Source organism: Narcine bancroftii, chromosome 1 (genome assembly GCF_036971445.1).
Source record: "Narcine bancroftii isolate sNarBan1 chromosome 1, sNarBan1.hap1, whole genome shotgun sequence".
Lineage (NCBI taxonomy): Eukaryota > Metazoa > Chordata > Chondrichthyes > Torpediniformes > Narcinidae > Narcine > Narcine bancroftii.
In genome coordinates this window covers 384,886,391-384,900,082 of record NC_091469.1, presented here as the reverse complement: position 1 = coordinate 384,900,082, position 13,692 = coordinate 384,886,391, and the positions used below count along the sequence as shown (strand labels likewise).

At 40.6% G+C, this 13,692-nt stretch overlaps 2 long non-coding RNA genes across 7 annotated transcripts in view; one reads left to right on the top strand and one right to left on the bottom strand.

Annotated features, from left to right (window-relative positions):
• Nucleotides 1-13,692, top strand: part of LOC138751371 (uncharacterized) — a 34,777-nt gene that overhangs the window by 2,415 nt on the left and 18,670 nt on the right. For 3 of the 6 annotated variants that reach the window (XR_011349871.1, XR_011349870.1, XR_011349872.1), the window contains exon 2: nucleotides 11,231-12,849. The exons of 1 other annotated variant lie outside the window; for it this stretch is intronic. This is a non-coding gene — a long non-coding RNA (uncharacterized lncRNA). Of the gene's footprint in view, nucleotides 1-4,376; nucleotides 4,480-11,230; nucleotides 12,850-13,692 lie in introns of those variants that run through there. 2 more of the 6 variants (XR_011349874.1, XR_011349873.1) reach the window with 2 other exon arrangements.
• Nucleotides 71-9,353, bottom strand: LOC138751372 (uncharacterized). The gene is made up of 2 exons (XR_011349876.1): nucleotides 4,275-9,353; nucleotides 71-1,765 (listed from the first exon to the last, which is right to left on the bottom strand). It is a non-coding gene; the product is annotated as an uncharacterized lncRNA (long non-coding RNA).

The window sequence follows — 13,692 nt, the reverse complement described above, 5'->3', positions numbered from 1 at the left end:
CTGCAATGCTATTTTGTATGTATTTATTTTGAAATGTCAAGTGCAAAATTTCTTTCATTACTGCAAAACATAGAAGCAATCTAGAGTGCTTTATTGGACTTGCGAGATGGAACAATTTTTAAAAAAATCAACCAGATGCCACTGTTTAGATGCTTGCCAGTTGAGAATTGTTCCAAAGTTGAATGTATCTAGGAATAACTTGAGTTGTTGCCAGACCAAACCAATGTTCCATCTCTGCCAGATATCGCTTCATCCAGCAGAGGTGTTATTATTGTTTTTCACTCAGTGAAGCTCCATGGCTTATTCAGTTTTGTATTTTGATACTATTGTAATCATCTCATCTAAATTCTAATATTCGTTGAAGTGACTGGCTCCCAGCTGTTCTTTTTGAACAACATTCACCTACCTTTTCCTTCATTATTGTCAATCAACCACAACCCTGTTAATTTTAAAGATTCAGTTGCATTTTTGATGGGGTCCATTGTCCATTTTTGGTAGGCAATAAAAAAAATATATTAATGAATGCCTTGAGCCTCCCCAAGTTTATTTTCATCAAAATTATGTTCAGTATTAATCTTGTAACAATCATTAGTTTCTATTTCTATTAAGTGAAAAGCAAAATAGTCTTAACTATGACTGAAAGAAGACCAAAGCTGGGAACTAAATATCTATGGAAACTGTGTTTTGGAAAGACAGGCAGGTAGGCAGAGGTTTTGGTGGTTAAAAATGGAATTAAATCTTTAGAGAGAGGAGACATTTGATCAGAAGATATAGAATCCTTGTGGTAGAATTAAGAAACTAAGAGTAAAATGACACTGTTGTATTCAGATTTCCAAACAGTATCCAGGATGTGGCTGTGTAAAACACAGAGGGAGATAGAGAAGGCATGCAAAAAGGGCAAGGTTACCACTGGTGTTCAGCAGGGGTCAGTATATGGACTATTTTTTAGATTGTATGTTAATGATTTGAATTGCGGAATAAAGGCTTTGTGGTTAAGTGCAGATGATACAAAGATCAGTGGTGGGGCAGGTAGTGGAGGAAGCAGAGGCTCCACAGAGACTTGGATTAGGAGAATGGGCAAAGAAGTAGCAAATAAAATACAATGATGGAAAAGTGTACAGTCATTCACTTTTTTTTAAAGAAAGAATAAAAGGGCAGACTATTATTTGGACAGGGAGAAAATTCAAAATCCAGAGGTGGAAAGGGACTTTGGAGTCCTCACGCAGGATATCCTAAATATTAACCACCAGGTTGAGTCAGTGGTGAAGAAGGCAAATGCAATGCTGGCATTCATATCTAGAGTCAAGTCACCTTTATTGATTGTTTATACCATGCTCGCATGGTCAAAATGAGATATATATAAACATAAGTTAGAAGTTAAACACATTGAAATATTAACATATTAAAATGTATACAGTAAAAGTCCACGTACACTGTCCCCATATGTTCTGGAAATTTAGGAGCCTGATGGCTTGAGGGGAAAAAAATCTATTACTCAATCTGGACGAAAGGGCCTGAGTCCTACGGTATGTCCTACCAGGTGGCAGAAGGGAGAATAGTTTACATGAGGAGTGTGTGGAGTCCTTTGCAATGTTTATTGCCTTTCACCTGCATTGAGTGTTGTAGATGTCCTTCATGGTAGGAAGAGAGCCCCCAATTATCTTTTCCGCTGACTTCACTGCTCTGCAGGGTCTTGGCATCTGAGGTGGTACGGCATCCAAACCAGGCGGTGATGCAGTTGAACTGGATGTTCTCAATACATCCTCTGTAAAATGTAGTGAGGATGGAGGAATAGGATATAAAAGCAGGGATGTGATGATGAGGCTTTATAAGGCACTGGTGAGACCTCACTTGGCGTACAGTTTTGAGCTTAAGAAAGGATGTGCTGTCATTGGAGAGGGTTCAGAGAATATTCACATGAATGATTTCTGGAATGAAGGGATCAGCATATGACAAACATTTGATGGCTCTTGGACTGTACTTAAGGTTCAGAAGAAAGGGGACTTCCTAGAAGCATTTTGAATGTTGAAAGACCTGGAGCGAGCAGATATGGCAAAGTTGTTTTCCATGGTAGGGAAGTCTAGGAGAAGAGGGCACAACTTCAAAATTGAAGGGCACCCCTTTAAAACAGAGTTGCAGAGGAATTTCTTTAGCAGGGAGTGGTGAACCTATGGAATTTGCTGGTATGTGCAGTTGTAGAGGCCAATTCATTAGGTGTATTTAAGGCAGAGATTGAAAGGTATCTAGTAAGGCTATCAAAGGTTATGGGGAGGATGCAGGGGAGTGTTGTTGAGTGGGAGAACAGATCTGTTAGTGGAATGGACGGTGGGCTGAAAGGCCTATTTCTCCCCCTATATCTTACAGTCTTAATCATGAGAAAATTAATGACCCTGGAAATGTATTTCTATCAACTAATGCTCAAGATACTTACTCCTAAATCCTACCTCTACCTTTCATTATGGAGAAAAGGTTCAATTTTGCATTTAAATCAATTGAAGACTAAGCAACAATATTTTACTTTTCTCTGAAGAATTGCTTTATAACTACTTCTAGCATGTTTTTCCCTTCCTACTGCATTCTCATTGTTAACTGTTGAAAATGTTCATGGACAATTGGTTCGCTAATCTCTTAAATGGTCTTTTTCTCTAAGAATTGACAATTCCTACTTTTTCATAGTTTCATGAACAGGCAATGCAAACAACTTTGATTCTTTTTTTTTCTGAATCAAAGACCCCAAAAAATTAATAATCAAGTTCAAATTTAAATATAAACACTCCAAGGATTATAAATTTCACTGTTAGTAAATCTATGACTTTAACGCTTAAGGTTTAAATGAGATTTGTTGAAAATTAAAACATTACTCTGCTTCAGGGTAACTGTAAATTGCATGTACAAATATGTTTGTGTTTTGGAGTTAAAAAAGGCAGCATGGTTAGCGTAGCAGATAGCACAACGCCTTTACAGCGCCAGCAATTGGGACCGGGGTTCGAATCCCATATTGTCTGTAAAGAGTTTGTACGTTCTCCCTGTGTATGCATGGGGTTTCTCCAGGGGCTTTGGTTTCCTCCATCCTTTGGGTGTAAATTGGGCGACGCAGACTCATGGGCCAAAATGGCCTGTTACCATGCTGTATGTATGTAGGCCAAAATACATACTATGAACATTGTCTAAATATTGCCTCATAGTTAAACTTCCATATTTTTAAGAATGACAATAGAATTGTGTCCATTAAAAATTAAATTCATCATTCCTCTTGATCCATTAATGCTGACCAAAAATTATCTTGGATTTTGTGTGAAGTTGTTTATCTTCTAATGTGACCTCATAACTTCATTGCTATATATTTCTCCCACATTCAAGACATTTGCTCGCATATGGACTGGAATATGGGTATCTGAAACTAAATTAAATGAGGGAACCAATCTGAATTCTTTCCTAAAAAATACAAATATTTCAGTTTCGGCTATTGTGAAATGCATTTCCTACTCTGCAATTTCCATCAAAGCATTTCATAATGGTAGAGGGCAGTGCCACTGGGTGGTAGTCGTTGATTCTGCTCGGTAGTGGAAAGAGTAGAGAATACCAAATTCCTCGGTGTCCACATAAATTATAAACTTATAAATAGATCCAATGGTTATGATCATGGCTTTCTTAGAGCAAACAAAATGTTCCATAGACCTGTGATAGTCAAAGGCTTTAGAAAAGCAATTGATAGTGGTGTTCATTACATTTCAATATGAATAATCATGTGGTGAATATCATGTCCCTAGTGCCTCTAGATGGATGGGCTGTGATTTAGAATTTAGTTCTTCGGCACTGGGAGAAGGTGACCGAGCAGGACCCTAGTAATGAACTTCCCTGTGACATACAGCAGAGAGTTACCTCTAGTCTTTTGAAAATAATGTACAATGATACTGGAATCTTTGCATTCTCCTGATATATTCTCCTTCCAAATGTAAAGCATGATATGGATTTGTAACCAACAATGTTCACCACCAAGTTTAGAATTTCAGCAGGGATCCATTTGTTCCAAAGGATACGTTACCTTTTCAAAGGTAATGGTCTCAATCAAGAAAGATGGGAAAGGTGGATTGAATACAGTTTCTGCCCTACCCTGGATACCCTGACATGTTACTGATTGGCCCCAAGGAACTTGAGTCTGTTGAGAGCAAGCCAAATTCAGTTCTGAGCTTAAGTGAATATTAAAGTAATTGATAGAAGTAAATAAATGATTTTAGTGGGTCTAACTGCAGAGTTCAAGAAACACAGCTTACCAGAGAAGAGTCAACTGCCAACTGTTTTTTTATTTTAAACAATCACGCGCCTCACAAAGGGGAGTGAAGTCAGCGCGCCTCACAAAGGGGAGTGAAGTCAGCGCGCTGCTGAGTCACTGTCTCTGGCAACATGCCGGTAGGGAAGCAACATGCTTTGTCAACCCACGTGGGTCTGCAAACACTGGCAAACTCCTGGGCGAGGAAGGTGAGCCCACACTGTTCTGTGCCAGCCACTCTGTGTGGCGATTCTGTCTGTCCAGCTGGTCCGCCTCATCACCCCACCCCCAGAATCGTTGCATGTCTGCAATGTCACAACTTTGGGTATTTTAGGATGGCTTCGCCGGTGCTTGGGAGATGGAACATGCACAGGTTAAGCAATGTCCATGTGTGCAGGCTTCAGGTCAGTCTCGTGTAAAAAGTTCTGGTCGACCACCAATGTCCAATAGCACTGTAGATCCATTGTGCTGCAGCACTTTATAAGGCCCCTTGTAAGGTTGCTGCAGAGGTGTAGCATGGGATGAATATGGAACAAAGATTTAAGTAGCGTTGAGAGCAGTAGAAACGTGTATAGGCAGTGATCCATGACAAGTTGCTGGAACCGGAGCCAGAGAACCCATCTTGTTTCTTAGTTCTTGTAATTCCTCTTTAACAAAGGAGTGGAGAGCTGTAAACTAATTCTGCTGAAGAAGTCTTCAGGTCATCCTTAGGTGCCGTTCTAATACCCAAAAGCACCCATGGTAACTCATCTACCCACTGAGGCCCATTAAGTCTTGCCCACAAGGCTTGTTTCAGATGTCATTGGAAACATTCCACTAGCCCATTAGTCTGTGGGTGATACGGTATAGTATGGTGTAATTGTGTACCGCAAAGTCTTGCCGGGTTTGCCCACAAGGTTGAAGTTCCCCTGTCAGAGGTTAGATGGACTGGTACTCTGAATTGAGCAACCCAGGTCAAGAGAAAAGTCTGAGCACACGTTTCAGCCATGATGTCCATCATTGGTGTAGCTTCCAGGTAGCGGGCAAAATGGTCAACCATTGTTAGTATATACCGTTGACCTCTGGACATGGGCAGCGGGCCCACAATGTCTATGTGTACATGCTGAAACCTTTGAGTTGTGGGTGGAAATTGTTGAAGCGATGCTCGGGTGTGCTGTTGGACATCTGCCTGGCAGGAGAGGCATGTTCGTGCCCAGAGTGTGACCTCCTTCCTTAAGCCATGTCAGACATATTTTGAGGACAGAAGCTTGACAGTTGTGCGGACAGATGGATGGGACAGGCTGTGAATGTGGTCAAAAAGTTTCCTTTGCCAAGATAGTGGGATGATTGGCCGTGGGTGGCCGTTTGAAATATTATAAAGTATGTTCACCTGGTCGGGGCCCAATAGACTGTTGACTAAGAGCAGGCTCGGAAAGCTTGTACCTCCTGGTCCTCTTGTTGGGCTATTGCGAAAGTCCGAGATCCAGCCATCATGTAATCACATTGACCTCTGTCCTGGACAAGGCATCAGCTACAACATTGTCTTTACCAGACAAATACTGCACATCAGAGGTAAATTCAGAAATATAGGCTAGATGCCTGTGTTGATGTGCCGACCAAGGATCTGTAATCTTGGCAAGGGTAAACATTAGAGGCTTATGGTCAGTAAACGCAGTAAAATGCCTGCCCTTGAGAAAATAACTGAAATGTTTGATGGCCAGATTAAGTACCAACAACTCCCAGTCGAAAATGCTGCACTTTAATTCGAGCAGGTGGAGGTGGTGGCTGAAAAACACCAGGGGTTGCCAGTGACCACTGATTTTTTGTTCTAGGACTACCCCCATGACAATGTCTGATATGAGCGCAAGCGGGGCGTGCATACAGGGGTTCTTTGAAAGCGCCTCTTTTGCTTTGTCAAATGCTTCTGTGGCCTTTGTAGTCCAGAGCAATTTTTTAGGTTTGTTGGTGAGGGCATGGAACAAGGGCTTCATGATCCTGGCAGCTGCTGGGATGAACCTGTTATAAAAATTAACCATTCCCAGGAATTCTTGTAGCACTTTAACTGTAGTGGAGTTTGGGAAGGCCTGAATGGGCCAACCAACCAATTTTCCCTTGCAACCGCTGCAACCGTGTCTGCCTGTCCCGCATCGGACTTGTCAGCCACAAACGAGCCTGCAGCCGACGTGGACATTACCCCTCCATAAATCTTCGTCCACGAAGCCAAGCCAAAGAAGAATGGCTGATACTTTATCTGGAAGCAGAGTTGCGCCTGTGTTCGAAATCCTGTGTCTCAAAAAGTCAATTGTGTGTTTACCAAAAGCACACTTCACAAGGTTGATAGAAAGGCCAAAATAATGAAGCCTCTGGAACAAGTGTCGCAGGTGTTGATTCGCTGGCCACTAAGAGGTCATCGAGGTAGACGAAAATGAAAGGCAAATCTTTTGTGACGGCGTCCATTAAACATTGGAATGTCTGAGCCATGTTCTTAAGGCTGAAAGGCATCCTCAGAAACTCAAATAGACCAAATGGAATAATAATGGCCATTTTAGGGATGTCCTCCAGGTGAACAGGGATTTGTTGATAACATTTTAAGTCTACCTTCAAGAAGGTACATTTGCCATGGAGTTTGGTGGCGAAATCTTGAATGTAGTATTGGATACCTATCTAGCACAGTTGTGCCGCTGAGGCGTCGGTAATCTCAAGAAGGTCTTAGGCTGCTGGATGCTTTGGGCACCATATGGAGTGGCGATGCCCAAAGACTATTGGACCTTCGGATGATGCCTAGTTCCTCCATAGTTTTTAAACTCATTTTTGGCCTGTGGTAGCTGGTCAGGGGAAGTCTGCGTGCCTTGGAATGTAGGGGAGGGGTGGTGATGGTTATGTAGTGCTGAACAGACAAAATAGAAATCTGGTGTAAGTAGTTCAGGAAACTCTGCTAATAAGTTTGCAAAATTATCGGTGGCAAGTGTTTGCACACATAGATAAGTTTTGGGGAGATAAATTGGGGCAGGTTTTTAAGTGTAGGTCACATACAAATACTTTAAAACAGATCTTATTTAAAATACTGGAGCTCTGCTCATGCTACAGGCTGGCTCCAAGAGCCTTTGCAAAAGCTTTGGAGAGTGCCCAAGAGACTTCACTAATGGATTGTTGTTTACAAAAAGGCAACAGGTGAAAGAACTGGTTGGAGCCGCAGGTTGTATGGAGTGGAACTTGCAGTTCTAAGATGGTCATGTGGTTTTGCAAGCAGAGAGAGTCAAACAGGTTTATTCTCTAAGAGAGAGAGAGAGGGAATTCAGTTCTGCAGTTTTACAGTCAGCAACAGTGCTGGGACTGGAACAGGACAAGCTGGCAAGCTTGTGGAAAACTCCATTTGGAAGACGGGTTGTGATTGCTTAGTTCAGTCAGGTCAAAGCCCTTGTGGTTCATGCAAGAGAAGAGGACTGGCTACCTAATGTTTCACTTTAAATAAGAGAAACAAAAAGGAACTCTGTGGTGACCTGAAAGAAAAAGGTTATCATCTGGAGAACCCTAAAGGGGCAAGTTTCTTCAGCACGACACTGAAGTGGCAGATTAAAAGGAATCAGTTGTGGGTGTCCAGTGAACAATAAATCTCACTCTGAAAGCCGACAAAAACCTTCCTGAGCAGTAACCATTTACCTTTCAAGCTCCAAAGCCTGGTGAACTTTATAAATGTTAAATTCTGAGCACATTATAAGAATTGCCTGCAACCAGTGAACTTGGAAGAAAGAGAAGTGAGATTGGACTGAATCAAAGAACTTTTCTAAACATACATACACATGTGCTTAGAATTAGAAGGGGGTTAAGTTAGATTAGTTAATAGTAATAGGATAAAGTTTGATCCTGTTTAAAGATAATTAAAAGCAACTTTTGTTTAAATAACCATTTGTCTTGGTGAATGAATATCTATTGCTGCTGGGTTTTGGGGTCCTCTGGGGTCATAACACTGGCTGATGACCTGAACAAAGTGGGCATGTGTTGAATATGGTGGTGTGAACCAAGCAGCACCCTTTTACGTCTACCAACAAGCCATGTGCTCTCAGGATGTCCGATCCCAAAATGGGCTCCCCTACAACCGCTATCGTGAAAGTCCAGCGGTAAGGTGTGTCATCCAATACCAGTTGTATTGACTTGTTACCATAAGTGCTAATCGTAGTGCCATTGGCTATATGCAGGTCGGCTTGAGGCACTTGAGATTCCTGCTCATAAGAATCTCATGCGCTAATCTGTGGCATAAAACAGGCCAGTCTGGTCGCCAACCGCCGAGGCTATCAGTGGAAGTTGGTGTTGACATTTCTCTGGGAGTCAACTGCATGGTAGCACACAGCGGTGCGCATTCTTGCTCCACTTTCTGTGGTAGAAACACCACTCACTGTTCTCCAATGGCTTTTTCTTCCTCGGTGGCTGTGGAGTGCTGTAGAACTGGTGGCTGCATTGACTTGACTGTCCAATGTGACCTGTTGAAACTTTGCCACAGGAAGCTGCGGTACCCAGTGAAGTCTGTCTGCCTCCCTCGCAACTTTCCTTGGTTTGGAGAAGTCAGCAGAAGAGAGCAGCAGGGTGATGTCACAAGGGAGCTGTTCCAAGGCTGCCTTGAACATTAAGCAGTTGAAATGGCCATCTGCTAATGCAAGCATTTCATTCATCAGTTTTGATGTCCTTCTGTCCCCCAAATCATTGAGGTGGAGTAAATGTGTGCCTCGTTCCAGGTCAGACATGCCAAAAGTCACGAGGAGGTGTGCCTTAAAAGCAGTGTATTGATACTCCTCGGGCGGTTTGTTGATAAAATCATCTACCTTGGCAGCAGAATCTTCATCTAATGAGGCGACTACATGTCAGAATTTGGTGGTTTCATCTGTTATGTTCCTAATGTGGAACTGAGCCTGCTGGAACCATGGACGTGGTCTGTGAAGCCTGAAGGTGGCCAGTTTCACAGCCACCACGGGCAGTGTAGTAGTGGCATCCATTCTGCAGGCTTTCTCACTATGTTTCACTGTTGGGGCTCAAAGGATGTTGAGCACCCATCAAGGTAACCAATTTAGTGGGACTAACTGCAGAACTCAAGAAACACAGCTACCAGAGAGAGTCAACTACCAAATGTTTTTTATTTTAAAGGGGAGTGAGGTCAGCGCGCCTCACAAAGGGGAGTGAGGTCAGCGCGCCTCACAAAGGGGAGTGAGGTCAGCGCGCCTCACAAAGGGGAGTGAGGTCAGCGCGCCTCACAAAGGGGAGTGAGGTCAGTGCGCCTCACAAAGGGGTGTGAGGTCAGCGTGCCTCACAAAGGGGAGTGAGGTCAGCGCGCCTCACAAAGGGGAGTGAGGTCAGCGCGCCTCACAAAGGGGAGTGAGGTCAGCGCGCCTCACAAAGGGGAGTGAGGTCAGCGCGCCTCACAAAGGGGAGTGAGGTCAGCACGCCTCACAAAGGGGAGTGAGGTCAGTGTGCCTCACAAAGGGGGAGTGAGGTCAGCGCGCCTCAAAGGGGAGTGAAAGGGTTTCACTTTCTCACATGACCAAGTAGAATGTAAAAAAAAAAGAACCAACTTGTTTATGGCATCTAAAACATAAATCAGAGAGATAAAACTTATATTTCCTTAATTTCTCCAGGGTCAAGTATAACTGATGAAGAAAATTATAATAAGCCAATCTATATCTTACATTTACAATCTTGGTCATAATGTCTTCACAAAAGGTCATCCTGAGAAATAGATATGGACAAATTTTTTTCCCATTTTAATTTAGATTTATAAACATCTGGCTTAAGCATTTTAGTCTGCAATAAAGCATATGTCTCAGATATAAATCCTTTCTTACCACCATCAGAAAGTAAAATTTCAAATTTAGATTGCCTAGGTAACTAACGTATGCTCAAAATTATCCAACAATAGTGCTTTAACTTGATAATAAGAAAACAAAGTATTTGAAGATATTTCATATTTCTCTTTCATTCTTTGAAATGAAATAAAATATCCAGCTTCATAACAATCTTCTACCAATCTAATTCCTTTCTGTTCTCACAGTTTCAAAAGTTGATTAAAGGAAAAAAAGCTTATTTTAAAACAATTTAGCCAAAATTTTAACTTCAGTACCTATGATTTCATTCTTCTTAGTCCATAACTCAATTAAATGTTTCAACACTGGTAAATTATAACTCTGTAATAGCTGAAAATTCAATTATAAATAAACTGATCCATCCTCTTCTCACCAATCTGAGAATTCAATATTAGCCCATACCAAAGGTTTATCCACTTCAAACATCCTATTAATAAATTTCAACTGTGCCGATTCATAATATTTCTGAAATTGAGGAAGTTGCAACCCTCCTAAAGCATACTTCCAAGGCAATTTCTGCAATGACACCCTCGCCGTTTTACCTTTCCACAAAAATTTCCTCACCGAAGCATTCAAATCTTTTTTAAATTTTGAGGGATCTTACAAGGAATAGACTGAAAAAGGTATTGAATACGGGTAAAGATATTCATTTTGACATAATTAACACGTCCGATTAATGTTATAGGTAAATCTTTCCACTGATTTAAATCATGTTTAATTTTAGACAATAAAGGTAAATAGATCAATTCATATAAATTATTATAATTATTATTATAAAACCTAAATATTTAATCCGATCAGACCACTTAAATTTCACAATATGCCTACAAAGCGAGTAGTCCACATCAGCCAAAGGCATAATTTCACTCTTTTCCCAGTGATCAATAATAATTTTGGGGAACTGACTTTATTAAGTCATTATTGTAAACTGGGGTGTGCAATTACTTCTCTCACTCAACCTCTCCCTTCAAAATGAATCCAGAATTGAGAAGACATTTTTCCCTTTAATGGAGAATTTTACCTGCAAAGGGAGAATGCAAATAAATTATGGTGGATGGTGATTTTGTGGCCTGAAATGTCCCACATCCTAGAATGTTTCAAGGGTTAAACTGCTCATTTTCTGTAATTACAGGACATCACAGGTAAAAACCCTTCCCACTATTGAAAACATCTACAGGGAACACTGCCATCAGAGGACAGGAACAATCATCAAGGATTGGCATCACCTGGCACACATTCCGTTCTCACTGTTACCATCAGATTCACACCACCAGGTTCAGGAACAGCTGCTCCCCCTCCACCATCAGACTCCTCAACAACAAACTCAATCAGGGACTTTTGCTCATTGATATTTTTTCCTATCTCTGTATTGCACATTTTGTTTACATTTATTTATTTGTTTTTCATGTGTACATAGTCAGCTTTTTTTTTGCACTGCTAATAAGGGGTATTTCTGCCTCACCTGCAGGAAAAAGAATCACAGGATTGTATGTGATGTCATGTATGTACTCTGACAATGAATCTAATATATCCAGTCAGATTATATCTAATTTGTACTACCTCCAAGAGTACTCAATTTTCAGGATGAACATTCCTTAATGATATACAAAATAATCAATAGGAATGTACAGAATAAAGCAGTCCATTCAGACCAACTCCTGTGTGCGTGCATGTGTACAGTTCATCTAAGTCCTGCCTTATTTCATCTCACTTGATCAATTCTCCACTATAGGCTAATCTAACTTCTTAAATGCCATTTATGTTATTCATCTCAACTACTCCTGGTAGAAAATTCTACATTCCCACTTCTCTAATTAAATAAGTTGCTTCTGAATTTCCTTTTGGATTTACCAATAGCCATAGCACTGAAAATCTGCTTTGCACTCATCTTCTAAAGTGGTTCAACTCCTTCTGCACCTCCCCTCAGCTCCATCCCATTGGTCCTCAATACAAAGGCAGTCAATTCTTGCTCCAGATTTCTACTAATGTCACACCAGAACTGAATACTGGGAACTGACCAAGGGTACTGCAAACTGAATTGTTCATGGACAAAGTCTAGAGTTCCTGGCCTTCAGGCAGATATTTACCCAAACACAATTTTTATTGAGAATCTGAAGCAAGAATAATTGAAGGACACTTTCTATCAAGTCCGAGAGCAATCTTTATTATACCAAATAATGTTCATCCGGAAAAATTCTTGGTGCAAGTTATATCAATTCTAGCCATGTATCTGGAATTGGTTTTCAAATAACTTGGGCACAGAGGAAAATTATAAATTTATAATTTTACAAATATGAAGTCATATCTCTTCTTAGTCAGTTCACACAGAGAATTTTAAACAGTGATTTGCATTAGGATTAGAGAGGATGTATAACAATGACCTGATCAAGATTTATTTTCACTTTATTTAATTCATGCAAATTAGCCTCTTTCTATTCCATGAGTGATATACTTACCAGGTTCTTGTATTTCTAATTCATGTAGATAAGGCAAAGTGTATTCAGCAGACCGCTTGCAGTTTTCTGTTGGCAAATGAAATATTACCTAAAATTCTTCATTCATTTATGACTTGTCTACTGTCTGGAGAAATTGCATCTCCCTGCCTCTGGAGATTGTTTTATTTGGTGTTCTATTAAAGGCATATAAAAAGTAGATTTTGCCTGAGTGCAATAGGATATTTTTATTTAAATGTTTTTTTTTAATGCCTAGATTTATGAGGATAAGCCAGGACAATACCCTATAGTATGAATGGTAGGCACACTCACAAAATTATTTTGTCTGTTATTTGAAAAAAGTCTTTATCTGGTTAAAACATTAGAACATAGAACAGTAGCACAGAAACAGGCTCTTCAGCTCACAATGTCTGCCAATCAGGGAGCCAACTTAAATTAATCCCAGCTGTTTGCACATGATCCATAGCCTTCCATTTCCTACATGTGTGTATGGCTAAGTGTCCCTTAAACATCACTATGGTATCTTTTTTCTAGCACCTCAACTGGCAGCACTCTTCGGGCCCCTAGAACTTTGTGTAAAAAAACCATGCCTCTCGCATCTCTCCTTCCTCCTCTCAACTTAAATCAATGTTCTCTAATATTTGACATTTCCACCCTGGGAAAAATTCTATCACGTCTTCCCTCAGCCTCATAGGCTTCAGAGAAAACAATCCAAATTCTTCCAACTGCTCTTGATAGCAAATACCCTCTAGTCCAGGCATCATCCTAGAGAACATCTTCTGCATGGGCAAATAGCTTAGATAAGCATCCTGGATAAGTTGGGATGGAGTGACTGTTGTGATTTAGCAGGAATCGAAAACTTCACTGTAAGCCACCAAGATAAAAGCCAAAAGAACGGGTACAGCCCGAGTTAGATTAATGAATTAAAATACCACTGGGATAAAGCAGGCCATTGCTTTAGAAATAATAAATAGAACACAAATATTTCAAAGGAGTGTTTATTGCAATAGTTATTATTGATGTTCGGAATTATGTGAGGTTAATGAAAATTACACTGCCACTTTCATTTCCATTTTACTGCTGTTAGCTCTAATAATGTAGATTCTTGCCATACTAACCAGCCTTATTATATTGAATGAAT